Source organism: Hyperolius riggenbachi, chromosome 4 (assembly GCF_040937935.1).
Source record: "Hyperolius riggenbachi isolate aHypRig1 chromosome 4, aHypRig1.pri, whole genome shotgun sequence".
NCBI classification, from domain to species: Eukaryota; Metazoa; Chordata; class Amphibia; order Anura; family Hyperoliidae; genus Hyperolius; species Hyperolius riggenbachi.
Genome location: NC_090649.1, coordinates 468220905 through 468237409, shown reverse-complemented (window position 1 = coordinate 468237409; position 16505 = coordinate 468220905). Strand labels below are relative to the sequence as shown.

Sequence of the window (16505 nt, the reverse complement as noted above, 5' to 3'; positions counted from 1 at the left end):
CTGCTATTTGTATTTGATGTAGAGAGTGTGTGTGTAAGAGATATATTTATTATTGATTTATAAAACACCAACATATTCCGTGAAGCTGTACAAAGTTCTTTCTATCTATCGCTGCTATCTGTACCTGATGTTTGGCAGAGGTGGGAGACGGAGCAGTGCTTTTCAGATTTGGGCGCAGCCGGCGCCTCCATAGACTTCAATAGGAATCATTCCTATTGAAGCGCTCAGTGAGTAACGTCGGCTCCGTCAGAAGACGGAGCCGAGGTTGCTTAAAAACATAATAATTCGGCCTCCAGCAATCGCTGGAAGCCGAATTATATCATTCCCCCACTATCCATGGCGACCTGGAGGGGGAATAGTAATTAAATCGGCCTGGACTTGTGCAGAAGCAGGATCAGCCATATACCGCTGTATCCTGCGCCCAATTCTCCCGGCACCGATTTCAAATGTACTCGAGGTGGGAGTGGGGGGGGGGGGGGTGGTTTGTGTCCAGGGCTGCTATCTGCACCTGATGTATGGGAGAGGAGGTGGGGGAGGGAGGCATTAGGCAGTGTCCAGGGCTGCTATCTGCACCTGATGCATGGGAGAGATGGCTGGGGCCATATCCAGGGCTGCTATCTGCACCTGATGTATGGGAGAGGAGGTGGGGGAGGGAGGCATTGGGCAGTGTCCAGGGCTGCTATCTGCACCTGATGCATGGGAGAGATGGCTGGGGCCATATCCAGGGCTGCTATCTGCACCTGATGTATGGGAGAGGAGGTGGGGGAGGGAGGCATTGGGCAGTGTCCAGGGCTGCTATCTGCACCTGATGTATGGGAGAGGGATTGGGCAGTGTCCAGGGCTGCTATCAGTACCCAATTTTGAGGAAAGAGGAATAAATAACAAGGTTTTGGAGTCGGTACAAAAATCTTCCGACTCCTCAGTATATGAAACCTCCGACTCCAGGTACCCAGAAATTGCTTTGACTCCGCCTCCACAACCCTGCAAATAACTCCACTCTCCTGTAGCTTATGGTTCCCTCAGTAGTTGGAAGCGGTCAGATGGTCCAGAGGTTCTTCAGATCCTCACACAGCGCCTCCACTGTTCTACCACAGGGTGCCTCTTCTGGCCGTCGACAGTGAGAGTAAGGTCTGGACATGCCTTTCCTGCTTGCGATTTTCCATGAGCTTTCCTAATTTTTGGGGGTTACACCGCAACGTATTTAATTAAGAATTGGATAGAAATAGAATGCCGTGCGTTTTTTAAAATCGCTGAAAAAATATGTGAGCCAAAAATGCAAAGGAATGCATACAACGTGCGATTCTCAAACAGGCCATTGACTTCAAGTGTGTTCCCAGCCTGAATTGTGCAAAGACTTGTCCAGCTGTCAATATTTGAGGACATTTTGGAGTGGAATTTCCAAGTAACTGATTAATCAATCAGTCACTCCTGAATCTGATCAGCTCTGTTCTGGTTCAGCCCTCAGGCCCCAGGCCACTACAAAATGCTATCGCTAATCGCAATCGCTAGCGTTTTGTATGAGCAGTTTGTAAGCGATTCCAGGAGCGTTATAGGGAGCGATTTTAAAAAGTGTATCAATTTGCCGGTGGTGTGTAGCGATTAGCGGATTAAAGTCTGATTGGTCCTTTCTGTTAATTTTAATTTTTGTTACATTAACTTCAAAACGCTAGCAAAATCGCTCCATGCACGTTTTGATGAACGATTACGCCAGTGATTATATACGTCACATTGAAGCGCAAACGCTAAAAAAATGCTGCATGTCCTGCGTTTACGATTTTGCTAATCGCAATTGCTTCTGTGGAATTTGCACCATCCATTTACATTGGCAGAGCGTTTAGGGAAATCGCTAGCGATTTCTCACACTCCATAAACGCTCAAAAAATCGCTCTAGTGGGTTCCAGCCCTGACTCCTTCCAATTCCTGACGTGAAAGACATGGAGGCTGCCATATTTATTTCCATTTAAACAATACTAGTTGCCTGGCAGCCCTGCTGATCTCTTTGGCTGCAGTAGTGCGAGAATGACACCAGAAACAAGCTTGCAGATAATCTTGTCCGATCTGACAATGATGTCAGAAACGCCTGATCTGCTGCCTGATTGTTCAGGGTCTATAAGTCCCATATACACGCTCAACAGGGGTCTTTTATGCAGCACAATTATCAAGCAACTTTTGTTGTGAAACAAGTTGAATAACCAAAAAAAAAAAGTTGCTTGCTATTCTTCAAAGAACTGATAAGACTGATAAGCCGTCAATCAAACCGTTGGATTGACGTCTTATCATGTTGAGTGTGTGTATGGGGCGTATGGCTAAAACTATTATGCTGGGAATACTTTTAGCTATATAATTTCTGACGTCTAATCACCATTCGATCGTTTTGCCGCTCGATTTGTCAATTAGGTGAATTGAAAAAGTTAAGGAAAATGAGCGGAAGATAAGCGACTCGAAGGGGGTATCAAGCGGTAGATAAGATAATAGAGTGGGAATCGAGCGCCAAAAACAATCGGGCGCAGAATCGAGAGCCAGAAACGACCTGTGTATCCCCAGCATTAGAGGCAGAGGCTCAGCCCGATAGCCAGGCAAATGGTATTGCTTCAAAGAAAATAAATATGGCAGCCTCCAGGCTCACAACCCCTGTTCAAATCCCTCCCCTGGAGATATCGGCTCCGTTCTGCGCGAGAATTCGTGCTTGCGCATGCGCAGTATGGAGTGGAACGTCTTCTGGAGCACTCGGGCTCCTGAAAACTTTCGAAGCTTCCCGCAGAGAGCAGTCTCCAACCCATTGGTCAGAGACTTAATGGGGGAGCCAGCGCTGGAATGCAGGGACCATAGGAGGAAAGGGAAGGATCTACAGGACACAGGGCCTTTCCCCTGTATGGGTGAGTATATGTGTTGTGTTTTTTTTTTTTTTTTTTTTTTTTTTTTTTTTTTTTAATTTCGCTTCAGACTTCCTTTAGAGGGGTTCTGTGGAGGGAGAGAGGTTTGAAAATAAAAACCGACACTTACCTGGGGCTTCTAACGGCCCCCCCCTGCAGCTGTCATGTCCCGCGCCGTCCTCCTACGATCCTCGGTTCCCCGCCGCCGGTCCCAGTCTAATTACAAATGTAATAAGACTGTTGGTGCGCGTGTGCTCGCTCCCGCACGCGTCATTAGGAGCTTACTGCACAGGCGCAATACAAGAAAACTCCGTACTGCACCTGCGCAGTAAGCTGATGACATGCGTGGGAGGGGGCACTATTCGTTTTGTTAGACAAATATCAGACCGGCGGCGGGGAACCGAGGATCGGAGGTGGATGGCGCAGGACTTGACAGCTGCAGGGGGCCGGTATAAGCCTCAGATAAGTGTGTTTTCATTTTCAACCCCCCCCCCCCCCACAGAACCCCTTTAAGGTAGCCATACATATGGTGATTTCACTTCAGTCGACTAAGTGATTGACTTTATTGAGCGATCAACTTCAGCGTGGCTGATGAAAAGTTTATCGACCAGTGGCCCACACACTACAAGCTGAGATCCTATGAATTTCACCTCCACTAAGCAATCTGACAATGTGCCTCCAGGCTCTGAATGCAAAAATCGATTCAACGTCAATAGAATAATATGTGAACACAGTAGCCAATTCCTGTGCAATCGAACAATATCTTTCATCCTGCTCAATCAACCAAAGTTGGTTGATTCGACATATCGAACACTTTTCATGGATCAGGAATACTGGAACACACTTGACTCTCTCTCTATTCGATAAAAGGATCAAATCGAATGGTCGATCGTACAGCCAGTTTGCTAGATGTATGGCTACGTTCAGAGGCAGAGGATCAGCAGGACAGCCATGCAATCTGTATTGTTTAAAATGTGTCTGCTTCCATTTCTCTCTAACTTCAGGTTCCCTATACAGGAAATACAACACTCCGCCTCCCCTACAGGCTTGTTTGCCATTCTGTATTTGTGATGCAAAACAAAAGTTTACCTTCTTAAAACAGAAGGCATTTGTGATTATTCAGATTGGAGAGAGCATATGTCTCCCACAATGCAACACTGCTATGCAAATCATTTGTTGTCCCTGTAAAATGTACAGAGGGAAGGATGATTTGCATATTCAGCAGTGAGGTATCGTGGGATACATCATATGCTCACTCCAATCTGAATCATTGCAAATACCTTCTGCTTCAAGACGGCAAACGTTTGTTTTGCATAGCTTTTTGGTCCTAGGAGTTCTGGTTCACCATGAGCTTGCTGGGTAATCTGTAACTATATTTGTGATGTAACTTCTCTTGTGTGTGTAAACAATAGCTACTCAACCAAGAAGCGCCTCCTCCCAGCCCTGCCACAGAGCTCCTGGACCTGGTGTGTACTGTGTTCATATTGTATCCACCTGACCTGCAGATTACCCTTTCACAGGAGGTGATGGCTCAGCCCAGGTGATTGGCATCTGACGGGTGGAGAGGATTGGAGCAGTGCATTGTTTTGGTCACGTAGGAGGGTGGAAAATTGCCAAAACCTTTTCTTAGGCCTCTTTTCCACGGACTGTTAATAGGCAGTGAAATGCCTTTAACCACTTGAGAACCGCAGTGTTAACCCCCCCTAAAAAACCAGGCAATTTTTAGTTAAATGGGCCACTCCAGCTTTAAAGAGGAACTCCAGTGAAAATAATTCAATAAAAAAGTGCCTCATTTTTACAATAATTATGTATAAATGATTTAGTCAGTGTTTGCCCATTGTAAAATCTTTTAAATCCCTGATTTACATTCTGACATTTATTACATGGTGACATTTTTACTGTTGGCAGGTGATGTAGCTGCTGCTTGCTTTTTTGGCAGTTGGAAACAGCTGTAAGCAGCTATTTCCCACAATGCAGCAAGGTTCACAGACAGGAAACTGCCAGGAGTACCACGGTCCTCAGAGTTTCTTGTGGGAGGGGTTTCACCACAATATCAGTCATACAGCGCCCCCGGATGGTCTGTTTGTGAAAAGGAATAGATCTCTCAAGTAAAAGGGGGTATCAGCTACTGATTGGGATAAAGTTCAATTCTTGGTCGAAGTTTCTCTTTAAGGCCTTGCTGCAGGGCCATACTACTCGGCGCACAAGTGATTTCCTCCCCCCCCCCCCTTTTCTCCCCACCAACAAAGCTCTCTGTTGGTGGAGTCTGATCGCTGCCCCAATTTTTTTTAATAAATATTTTATATTTTTTTTTTAAATAAAATGTTGCTTTTTTTAAAAATTATTTTTATTACCCTCCCTCCCCTGGCCAGCCTTTCGGCGCGATCAGCTGTGGTAGGCTTCAGCTCCGGCTTCCAAGCAGGAGATGCACGCACAGGCTGTGCGCGATCTCCTGCTAGCCCTACAGACAGCCGTTCACGCCAATCGTCGTGGAGCGGTCCTGGGGCTGACGCACTGCTCACGCCAATTGGCGTGGAGCAGTCGGCAAGTAGTTAAAACTCTCCCAACTGTTCTCTGCTGCCTGGCAACTGCTTGCTAAGCACACAGTTCAACTGTCCATGGAAAAGAGGCCTTAGGCCTTGTTCACATTTCGTTCCGTCCACGTTTGACGATTTTTGACGCAATTTTTCTTTCCAATTTCCGGCTATTTCCTGCGAGCTGTGTTTTTTTTTTTTTTTTGTTTGTTTTGTGAATCGCTTTTCTAAGCGGTCTTGCCGAGCGATTCCATTTTTTCACTTCCTGACGTTAGACAGGAAGTGAACTCTTAGATCTGGAAAAGAATAAATACAATGTATTTATTCTTAAAAAAGTGAACGCAATCAGTGCACAAAGCAATTTTGTGAGCATCAGCGATGAGTGCAGTAATTCCTAGTCTGATTAGGTTCATGTTTCGCTCTGATTTGGAAGCGCTATACAGTAACTGTACAGCACTCTAGATTAGTGGGTTTAAAGGATACCCGAACTGACATGTGACATGATGAGATAGACATGCGTATGTACAGTGCCTAGCACACATAACTATGCTGTGTTTCTTTTTTTTTCCTTTCTCTGCCTGAAAGAGTTAAATATCAGGTATGCAAGTGGCTGACTCAGTCTCGACTCAGACAGGAAGTGACTACATTGTGACCCTCACTGATAAGAAATTCCCCATTTTTTTTACCTCTTTCTTGCTCTCAGAAGCCATTTTCTGCTAGGAAAGTGTTTTATAGTTGGAATTTCTTATCAGTGAGGGTCACACTGTAGTCACTTCCTGTCTGAGTCAGCCACTTAAATACCTGATATTTAACTCTTTCAGGCAGAGAAAGGAAAAAAAAGGAACACAGCATAGTTATTTGTGTGCTAGGCACTGTACATACACATGTCTATCTCATCATGTCACATGTCAGTTCGGGTATCCTTTAAGTATACTTACCAGATGTCCCAATGTCAGGCTTCTGTCTATAGCCCTGCCCCCTAATGGAAGAGGTCATAGGTGCTTCTATTGGACCAGAGAAGCACATGTGACCTCTTCTGCTAGGGGGTAGGGCTACGGCTGGAAGCCAGATATCAGGACACTCTGTAAGTAAAAATAACTTTATTTAACCCCCTTGCCGGTCCAATTCCCGCTGCAAGGGGACAGCAGAGCACTTTTTTTTAATTTTTATTTTTTTTAAATCATGTAGCGAGCCCAGGGCTAGCTACATGATAGCCGCTGAGCAGCGGCATCCCCCCACCCACTCCGATCGCCTCCGGCTTCCCCGGTCGCCATGGCGACGGGGCGGGATGACGTCATGGACGTCAGAGGGAATCCCGATCCACCCCTCAGCGCTGCCTGGCACTGATTGACCAGGCTGCGCAGGGGTCGGGGGGGGGGGGGGGGGGGCGCGGCGGGTAGCGGCGAATCGGCGGGTAACAAAGTGCTAGCTGCGTGTAGGGAAAAAAAATTTGAAAATCGACCCAGCCGGGCCTGAGAAATTCTCCTACGCAGGTTACCCCGAGCTGAGCTCGGGATAACCAGCAAGGAGGTTAAAATTCTAAATGCGGGGCCCCCAAATCGCTGCAAAAATGTGAATACATCGGCAAAGCATTTTTTGGAATTGTCGCCAATTCAAAAACTCTGCCCAAAACACCGTAGTGGGTCCCAGCCCTTACTGACATGTTGTTTACCACATAAGCCATTTATTTACCTTACTGCTCAGTAATTTCAGCCTGCCATGCGGTAACTGCCTTAGTGAATTAGCATTTGACACTTAGGCCTAGTGCACACCAGAGCGGTTCGGCTGCGGTTTGCGATCCGCTTGGGTAATGCATTTCAATGGGCTGGTGCACACCAGAGCGGGAGGCGTTTTGCAGAAACGCATACTCCCGGGCTGCTGCAGATTTTGGATTGCGGAGGCGTTTCTGCCTCAATGTTAAGTATAGGAAAAACGCAAACCGCTCTGAAAAACGGCGCTTCAGAGTGGTTTAGGAAGCCGGTTTTTGTTACAGTAGCTGATCAGTAACAGCTTTACTGTAACAATACATGAAATCTACTACACCAAAAACTCTTCACAAAACCGCAAAATGCTAGCTGAAACGCTACAGAAAAAGAAGAAAAAGCGTTTCAAAACCTGCTAGCATTTTACGGATCTGCTAGCGGTTTTTGGTGTGCACCAGGCCTCAGGGCTGGTGCACACCTAGAGCGCTTCTGATCGCTTTTTAAAACGCTAGCGCTTTGAAAAGCGCTTGTCTAATGTATTTGTATAGGATGGATCACACCAGAGTAATGTGGTCCCCCCTCCCAATACAAATGCGGGTCCTGCAGTATTTTTGAGGCAATTCAGCCATAATACTAAGTGTAGGGAAGTGAAAAAGTGCTTTTCCAAGGTGTTTTTTTTTTCTTTAACTGTACACTTCCAGCTCTACTGTACAAAAAGTGAAGAAATTGCTAGACCAAAATGCTCCAAAAATCGCAAGGTATAGCTAGAAAATCGCTAGGCACATGCCTAGAACCGCTTCTAAAAACGCTGAGTGTTTGCAATTGTGCTAGCACGTTTAGTTGTGCACCAGCCCTTAGGGCTCATTTCCATGGCCAGTTGAACTGTGCTCACTGCTGAGTGGTAACTGTTCACTGAGCACACAGTTCAACTGCCCATGGAAAAGAGGCCTTATGCCCCTTACCAGGAAGCAGCAAGCAGTTGTGAGAGTTTGAGAGGTTCTTCACTGCCTATCAACTGCTCATGGAAAAGGGGCCTAAAGCCTCTTTTCCATGGGCAGTTGAACTGTGTGCTCAGTGAGCAGTTACTAGACAGCAGTGGGCAGTTACCAGGCAGCAACAAGCAGTTTCCAGACAGCAGTGAGTAGTTGCGAGAGTTTGAGAGGCATTTCACTGCCTATCAGCAGTCCGTGGAAAAGAGGCCTAAATGTTCAGTAAAAATAAAATCTGCTATTTTCTGCATTACTGCATGCAGTAATACTTTGTGAATTGAAGTCTGTGTGTCTGCCATGAAAAGCGTACTTTTCTTCCATGTGTGTTTCTGTGTTTTATTTATGTATGTATGTATGTATGTATGTATGTATATATGTATATTATTAATTATTTATTTTAGGTTTTCATTTATTTATTTGTTAGAAAAATGCCATAAATGGAAGACGCCAGTCACCTGTAGGCGCCAGTCATCAGTAATGACCCTTTTCCACAGGCGGCTGAACTGCACGCTCAGGGCTCTTTCACATTAGATAATGTGTGCATGAACTAGATTACGTGCACGCATTATGACCTGTGGCGTGACGTTGGGAAGTTGCGGTGGGACGCTGATTAGCGGCGGTAGTTCTGATTCACCCGATGGGAAAACACAGCAGCTGTAGGTTAGGAAGCTCCCAGATGCGTTATGACGTAACGCTCTGGAACGCTTTGTCTAATGTGAAAGTTAACTTGAAAGTCAAATAGACTTTCAAGTTACCTTTCTTAGGGTGACCATATTTTGATTTCCAAAAAAGCGGACTATCGGCCCGGCCTCCAGACAAATTCAGACAAGCTTTGGTTGATGAACATTAAATATGAACTATTCTGTTCCAGCTTCTACAATATAACTCTGAAATGTAATAAAATAACAGAAGAGTCTCACAAAGACAAAACAACTTAACCACTTAAGGACCACGGGATTTTCTTCTGATCGGTGCTGCGTGGACTCTCCAGCCCGCAGCACCGATCAGGAAATAGCCAGGGCGATCACCCCCCCCCCCCCCCCAATTTTTTCCCCACTAGGGGGATGTCCTGCTGGGGGGGTCTGATCGCCGCCGGCTACCCGCACTTTCCGGGGGGGGGGGAGGGCTCTTCAAAGCCCCCCTCAGCAGCGCTTTACGCCCTCCCCGGATTTCCCTCCCTCTCCCTTACCCTGTGAGTGGCGCAGGACGGATATCCGCACTAACCTCAGAAGAAGCCAGGCGTTTTTGCCCTGCGAAACGGTCGTAAGGCCGTGCACCACATTGGCGCCCACACCTGCCACCTCCCACCATCCAGGTACAGCTTTTTAGCACCAGCAAGATACCTTTGTTTCCATATTTCACCATATGTCAGCTATCAGCAATTTGTTGTTTATGCTCTGATGGACACGATTTTGCACTGCTTTTCACGCTGCTAATAAACCATAGTGCCAGACTCTTTACGCTTCTCTCCATTTTTGCAGGACAGATATCCGTCCTGCGCCTGATAGGATAGGCCTCTGCCTATCAGATGCCGGCATTTCCAGGCCGGGGATCGCCGATCTACGTCACGGCGCTGCTGCGCAGCAGCGGCGTGTCATGTAAACAGCGGGGATTTCTTCCCCGGATTTTTACCTTATGAGCGCGAGCCGCGATCGGCGGCTCGCCCCTGTTCACGGAGACAGTCTCCGTGAACTGGCATGGAAAGGTTTTCATGCTATACTACTAACGACCCGCCGACGCCTATGGGCGTTAGGCGGTCGTTAAGTGGTTAAACAAGAAGAATCTAGACTTTTCATCTTTAGCTTTCTTCTTCATCCGGCTTCTCATCTTCATCCTCCTTGTCAGCCCATCCATATTTTGCTGAAGAGCTGATCTTTCTTAGCAGTTATTGATGGCTTAAAGAGACTCTGAAGCGAGAATGAATCTCGCTTCAGACCTCATAGATAGCAGGGGCATGTGTGCCCCTGCTAAAACGCCGATATCCCGAGGCTAAACGGGGGTCCCTTCACCCCCAAACCCACACCCGCATACCTTGGTCGCAAAGTTGGTCGAATATTTTTCCCTTCCTGGAGGCAGGGCTAACGGCTGCAGCCCTGCCTCTAGTCGCGTCTATCAGACGCGCATCGCCGCCTCTCCACCGCCCCTCTCAGTGAAGGAAGACTGAGAGGGGCGGGGGGAGAGGCATAGGTACGCGTCTGACAGACGCGCGTGGGGCAGGGCTGAGGCGGTTAGCCCTGCCCCAATGCGGAAGCGCTCCCCGGCTGCACGGAGGGGATTTGGGGGTGAAGGGACCCCCGTTTAGCGTCGCGATATCGGTGGTTTAGCAGAGGCACACATGCCCCTGCTATCTATGAGGTCTGAAGCGAGATTCATTCTCGCTTCAGACTCTCTTTAAAGGGAAGGTTCAAGCAAAATAAAAAAATGAGTTTCACTTACCTGGGGCTTCTACCAGCCCCATGCAGCCATCCTGTGCCCTCGTAGTCACTCACTGCTGCTCCAGTCCCCCGCTGGCAGCTTGCCGACCTCGGAGGTCGGCGGGACGCATTGCGTCCATTTTTACGCATTCCCGCTAGTGCAGGAACATCAACACATACATTTTTACGCGTTACTGATTCAATGCATACATTTTTTAAAAAAAAAATTTTTGTATTTTTTTTTGTATGAACTAGTAGAATCCCCTTTAGTGACTCTACGGAGAGCTGGTTCCGCTCCTTGTTCCACTGGCTTTGCATTAGTGAAAAGACCCTCTCAACCTTTGCATTGTGAGAGGGACGTGCAAAGACAAACTGTGCAATTGTCAGTAGCTCTGAGTAACATGCAATGCTTTTTGCCTTTTCAAAATATTTGGTCCACTTCTGGTGTACCTGCAGGCCACTGAACTCCTCCTCATGGTGGCACGTTTCTGTGAATTTCCTCAAGTTGGTGACCTGGTCAAAACACTTATCAACTGCCACCCCCTTCTCTCCAGGGTAATTGATGCACGCCTCCACATCATTCCAGTTTGGTGACTCACTCGGATCCATCCACATGAATGTTGAGAACTCTTCCATGGGAGTCATCCACTTCTCCAGATACTCCAGACATGCACTGTACAGGCCATGCACATCTGCACAGAACTGGTCACAGCCTTTATCAAGTCCATCTTTGCGCTTCTGTGCCAGTAGTCCCTTAACTTTAGGGGACATGAAGTTGTTGCTCTTGCGTTGAAGAAGAATGGCATGTATATCGTTTAATATCTTCTTCACTTCCATAATGGACATGTTCTCCTGTTCTATTTCTTGAATGTGGGTGTGGAACATACATGAGTGTGTGCATGTGCCAAAGGTAGATTTCAGCAAAATCATTTTCAAAAAAAACTCTTGAGTGCTATGGGTGGCTTTTGCTGAGACAGAAAATATGCTTTTGAAGCTGGAAAGGTCTGTAACATCCACTCAATGCTTGGGAACAATGACAGCCACCTTGTCTTGCTGAGAGAGCATCCTTCTGTATTCAATCTCCACAAAATCACAATACTCCTTCAGGCTCTCTGTGCGCACAGTGTAAATGTGGAAGTACTGGTAGATTTTGAATATGATATTCTCAATGTCAATTTCTATTGTGCCTGCCCCATGGTGTGCACAATTATTTAATATGTGTGCTGGGCAACCCACACCGATCAGAGTCTTGTTTTGCAGAAAACTCTTCAAATTTGCAAACACATTCTTTCCAGCTTCATCACGTCAGATTCCTCCAAAATTTGTGTTGCAATTGTCTCCAGTAAATGCAATGCATTTTTCCGACAAATTGTTTTTTGCCCGGGTTTCTGTGAGATATATTTTGCAATGGTTTCTGCTGTCTCATTGGGTGTGTCTTTAACTTCAATCCCTTTTGTTTGCACGCCGCCACCCTTCTTCCAGTCAAAATACTGGATTAATACTGGGAATATTTTCACTGCTCCGTGATTACTCCCGTCTGTGGAAACTCCACAGTACTGGATTTCTTTGAGTGCTTCATGAGTGATTTCAACAGAGTGGGGGGCTATAGCACCATTGATGGCTTCGGTCTTGGTGCGAGCACTACTAAACCTTTTTGCAATGTCAGAGTCCGGAAATGCCTTTTTAAACAAAGTACTGGTGCAATCGATGGACCTGTAACTGTTGTGATGTTTCACTGTATGAAAAGCCATTGCACCTTCTGCTGCATTTACATCATCCTCCTGTTTTTCCCGGTCTGACAAAAAACTCTGTCAACTTTGCAGATGAACTCTCACCTCGCACAGCTTTTTTATGATTCTTGGTGTCCATGTGGGCGTTCAGATCCCCGACACCTTTATTGGATACCGAGACATATGTACTGGGCTTGCACACGGTGCACTCCGCCTCCCACTTGTCCCGGCTGGGACGGTATGTGGAAAATTTTCTTTGCAGTTCATCGGTGAAGCTGCACTTACGCTTCGGCATTCTTCCTGCTATAATACTGCTCCGCTTTCCGGTCCCTGGCCTCTGGCCCTCTACAGTCTACCCTCTCTCTGCACTACTGCGTCTGTGTCACAGCTATAATTATTGCTCCCACAGGCCACACAGCACCAGCGTGACTTCACTTCACTGAACTTGGGCCCAATTACTGCTCCCACAGGCCACGCAGCACCAGCGTGACTTTTTCACTGAACTCAGGGCTCAGGCTGCTCCCACAGGCAACACATACAGCACCAGCCCAGCGTGACTACCACTGAACTCAGGCCCTGTCTAGCCCTTCGCCTAAACTACGCCCCTCGCTGCCGCCTCTCTGCTCCGCAATTTGCGCTGTCTCAGTGGATGGAGGCGGAGCAGAGCAGCAGGGAGGGATTGATTGCCTAAGCCCGAAGAAGAACCATTTGGTTTGGGTCGGGAGCCGAACGAGTCGACTCTTTGGGAGCCGAGCGGGAGCGGCCGCGCCAGAAGAGCCGATGCTTAAAGAGCTGGCATTCCCATCACTAGACTGAGACTCAGTCTAGTGATGGGAATTCCGGCTCTTTAAAGCATCGGCTCTTCTGGCTTGCGCTTGGCCTCTCTGCTCCCAAAGAGTCGGCTCATTTCAAGCATTGGCTCTAATGGCTTGCGCTTGGCTCCCAAACAGTCGGCTCGTGTTCGGCTCTCTTCACCTACCCGGACATTTCAAAAACCTGCAAGGACGGCCCGGACAAGCCGGAAAAAGTGGACCTGTCCAGGCAAAAGAGGATTCCTGGTCAGCCTACCTTTCTAAACTCGTCCTAGGAGCAATCCGTCAAAACACACGGAATCGGCTCCTAGTGTGAAAGAGCCCTGAGTGAGCAGCAGCAAGCAGTTGCCAGGCAGCAGCAAGCAGTTTTGAGTCTTTTCAACTGCTCATGGAAAAAGGCCCTAAAGGTACAGAAACCTGCTAAGGAATTTGGAGACAGACGTTTTGGTCTATGACTCTTCATTCGGACACACTATAAAGGATTGGCATGGACCGAGTCACAAGAACCAGCTCCTCACATGGAAGCCAGCAGATGCCTCAGAGCACATGCTGGTCACATGACTCGTGAGCTCACACATTACCAAACAGTGATGCTCAAATGGGGCCCTGGTTGGTATAAGTGCAGATCTGCTGAGCTCAGCTATTCGTGTTCCTGTAGGAAGTGGAACCAAATCCCACTGAAATGAGAGATGGAAATTGGAGCAATTGCTGCAAACGTCTCGAGCATGTCGTCTGGCACAGATCAAGGTGAAATAGTTTTGATTTCTCTTGCTTGCCACCTGGCAATTCCGGTTCAGTTAGGTGAGGGACTACCAGTATTTCCTTTTAAACAATGCCAGTTGCCTGGTGTCCTGCTGCAATAATGTTTGAATCCCACACCTGAAACAAGCATACAGCTAATCCAGTCAGACTTCAGTCCGAGCATCTGATTTGCGTTACTTGTTCAGGTATTAGAGGCAGGGGATCAGCAGGAAGGCCAGGCAATCTGCATTGTTTAAAAGAAAGTAAATATGGCCGGGGACACACGTAAGTCCCCAGAAAAACAGAAGCGGTTTTCCACAGACTAATCTGCAGTATTGGCCGACGGCCAGCTCAGAGCAGCTGACTTTTGGCTAAAGGGAAACGCACACACTGGCCTGGTGCACACCAAAAACTGCAAGCAGACCCGCAAAACGCTAGCATTTTTAGCTGCGTTTTTCTTCTTATTTTGAAGCGTTTTGCGGTTTTGTGCTGCGGTTTTTGGTACAGCAGAGTACAGATATTGTTACAGTAAAGCTGTTACTGAACAGCTTCTGTAACAAAAACTCCTGGCAAACCGCTCTGATGTAGCCTTTTTCAGAGCCGTTTGCGTTTTTCCTATACTTTACAATGAGGCAGAAACTCCTCCGCAATCCAAAATCTGCAGCAGCCCGGGAGTATGCGTTTCTGCAAAACGCCTCCCGCTCTGGTGTGCACCACCCCATTGAAATACATTACCCAAGCGTTTCCACATCCGCAATCTGATCTGAAAACTCGACCGAACCGCTCTGGTGTGCACTAGGCCACTGTGTAGAAAAAAAATAAAAATAAAATAAAAGCGGTACTAGCTACGCCCAGGAGGCCATGTGCGCATCCGCACGTTCCCACGGCCGATCTCGCGCGTGCTCCCGTGCCCACGGATCGTTAACCCACAAATCAGTGAATCGGGCTATGGTGCCCGATCACTGATTCCTCTCCCCCGCAGAAAAAGCGACAGCTTCTCTCGGAAGCTTCGCTTTTTCTGGCTGTTGCGTCCCCCATACGTCCCTCTAAGCGTATGTTATGCTTAGAGTGACGTCATGTAAACAAACTCATGGCCGTCATCTTGTGGCCAAAAAGTAAAACTACAACTAAAAGTAAAAAAAAAGAACCTTAACACACATTTACATTATAAAAGTTCTGTTTACATCCCACCCTCCCAAAAAATACCCAAATAAAATGTTTAATATAAAAAAAAAATTATAATAATAATAAAAAAAACCTGTAAATATTTACCTAAGGGTCTAAACTTTTTAATTATCAATGTAAAGATGAAATATTTCTATACTTTTTTTTTTTTATTTTAAACTTGTAAATAATGATCGATGCAAAACAGAAAAAATGCACCTTTATTTCCAAATAAAATATTGTCGCCATACATTGTTATAGGGACATAATTTTAACGGTGTAATAACCGGGACATATGGGCAAATACAATACATGAGTTTTAATTATGGAGGCATGTATTATTTTAAAACTATAATGGCTGAAAACTGAGAAATAATTAATTTTTTTTCCGTTTTTCTCTTATTCTTCCTGTTAAAATGCATTTACAGTAAAGTGGCTCTTAGCAAAATGTACCACCCAAAGAAAGCCTAATTGGTGGCGGAAAAAACAAGATCTAGATCAGTTCATTCTGATAAGTAGTAATAAAGTTCTAGGCTAATGAATGGGAGGTGAACATTGCTCGGATGCATAAAGTGAAAATGACTGAAGGCTGAAGTGGTTAAAGAGGTGCCACAACACCCACATAAACTTTATACCGATACAAGGATATGTATAAAAGATATTGAAAACTCAAAAAGGTTTATATGCAAACATACAAAAATTCTTTATTGAAGACAAAAGTCGTGCAAAATTGAGGCCTCAATACTTACAATTGCACTAATCTTGATGTTAATCACTGCTGTATGTTCGCCATCCTCGGCTATGGAATATGCTCCTTGAAGGATACCTTTTTATGAATATTTTGCACGACTTTTGTCTTCAATAAAGACTTTTTGTATGTTTGCATATAAACCTTTTTGAGTCTCTTCAATATCTTTTATGCATATCCTTGTATTGGTATAAAGTTAATTGTAATTCGATTCAGATATCCACAAGCCAGCCATAGGGGGGTACTTACCCTATTTTTTGACATATAAGATGCTCCGGACGATAAGATGCTCCTTTGTTTAGAGGGCAAGAACCAGGGTACCTTGTACCTCCTGTGTCCCCAATTTGTGTCCCCCCACTCCCCTTGAATATAGGAAAGCAGTGGCAGCTCGGCTCACCTGATCTATTGGAGCCTGCGGTGATCAGAGACCTCTCCTCACCCTCACTGCTCCCCTAGTGCCGGCTTCTGTTGATGATGTGATCAGGAGAAGCCAGCACTAGGGTAGCAGTGAGAGAGAGGTCTTTGATCACCGCAGGCTTCGATGGATTAGGTGAGGCAGGCTGCAGCTGCTTTCATTTATTAAGGGAGAGCAGAGTAGGACCCGGGGACAATACAAAGGAGTCACTGACATACCGGCGGGTCAGCCGTTCGTATCGGCGGGCATTACTAATTCAGGGTATTCATGCATTTGGCACTTTTTCTCCCCATTTTCGGGGAGACAGAGTGAGTCTTATATGCCAAAAAATGTTATCTGCGGTGGGTGACCAGAGGCCTGCGATCGTCTCCTAGTCCCCGCC

The 16505-nt window shown here is 46.5% G+C and overlaps 1 protein-coding gene across 1 annotated transcript in view; it reads left to right on the top strand.

Moving 5' to 3' along the window:
- Nucleotides 1–16505, top strand: part of C4H1orf115 (chromosome 4 C1orf115 homolog) — a 64711-nt gene that overhangs the window by 37271 nt on the left and 10935 nt on the right. The gene's annotated exons all lie outside the window — the stretch shown is intronic.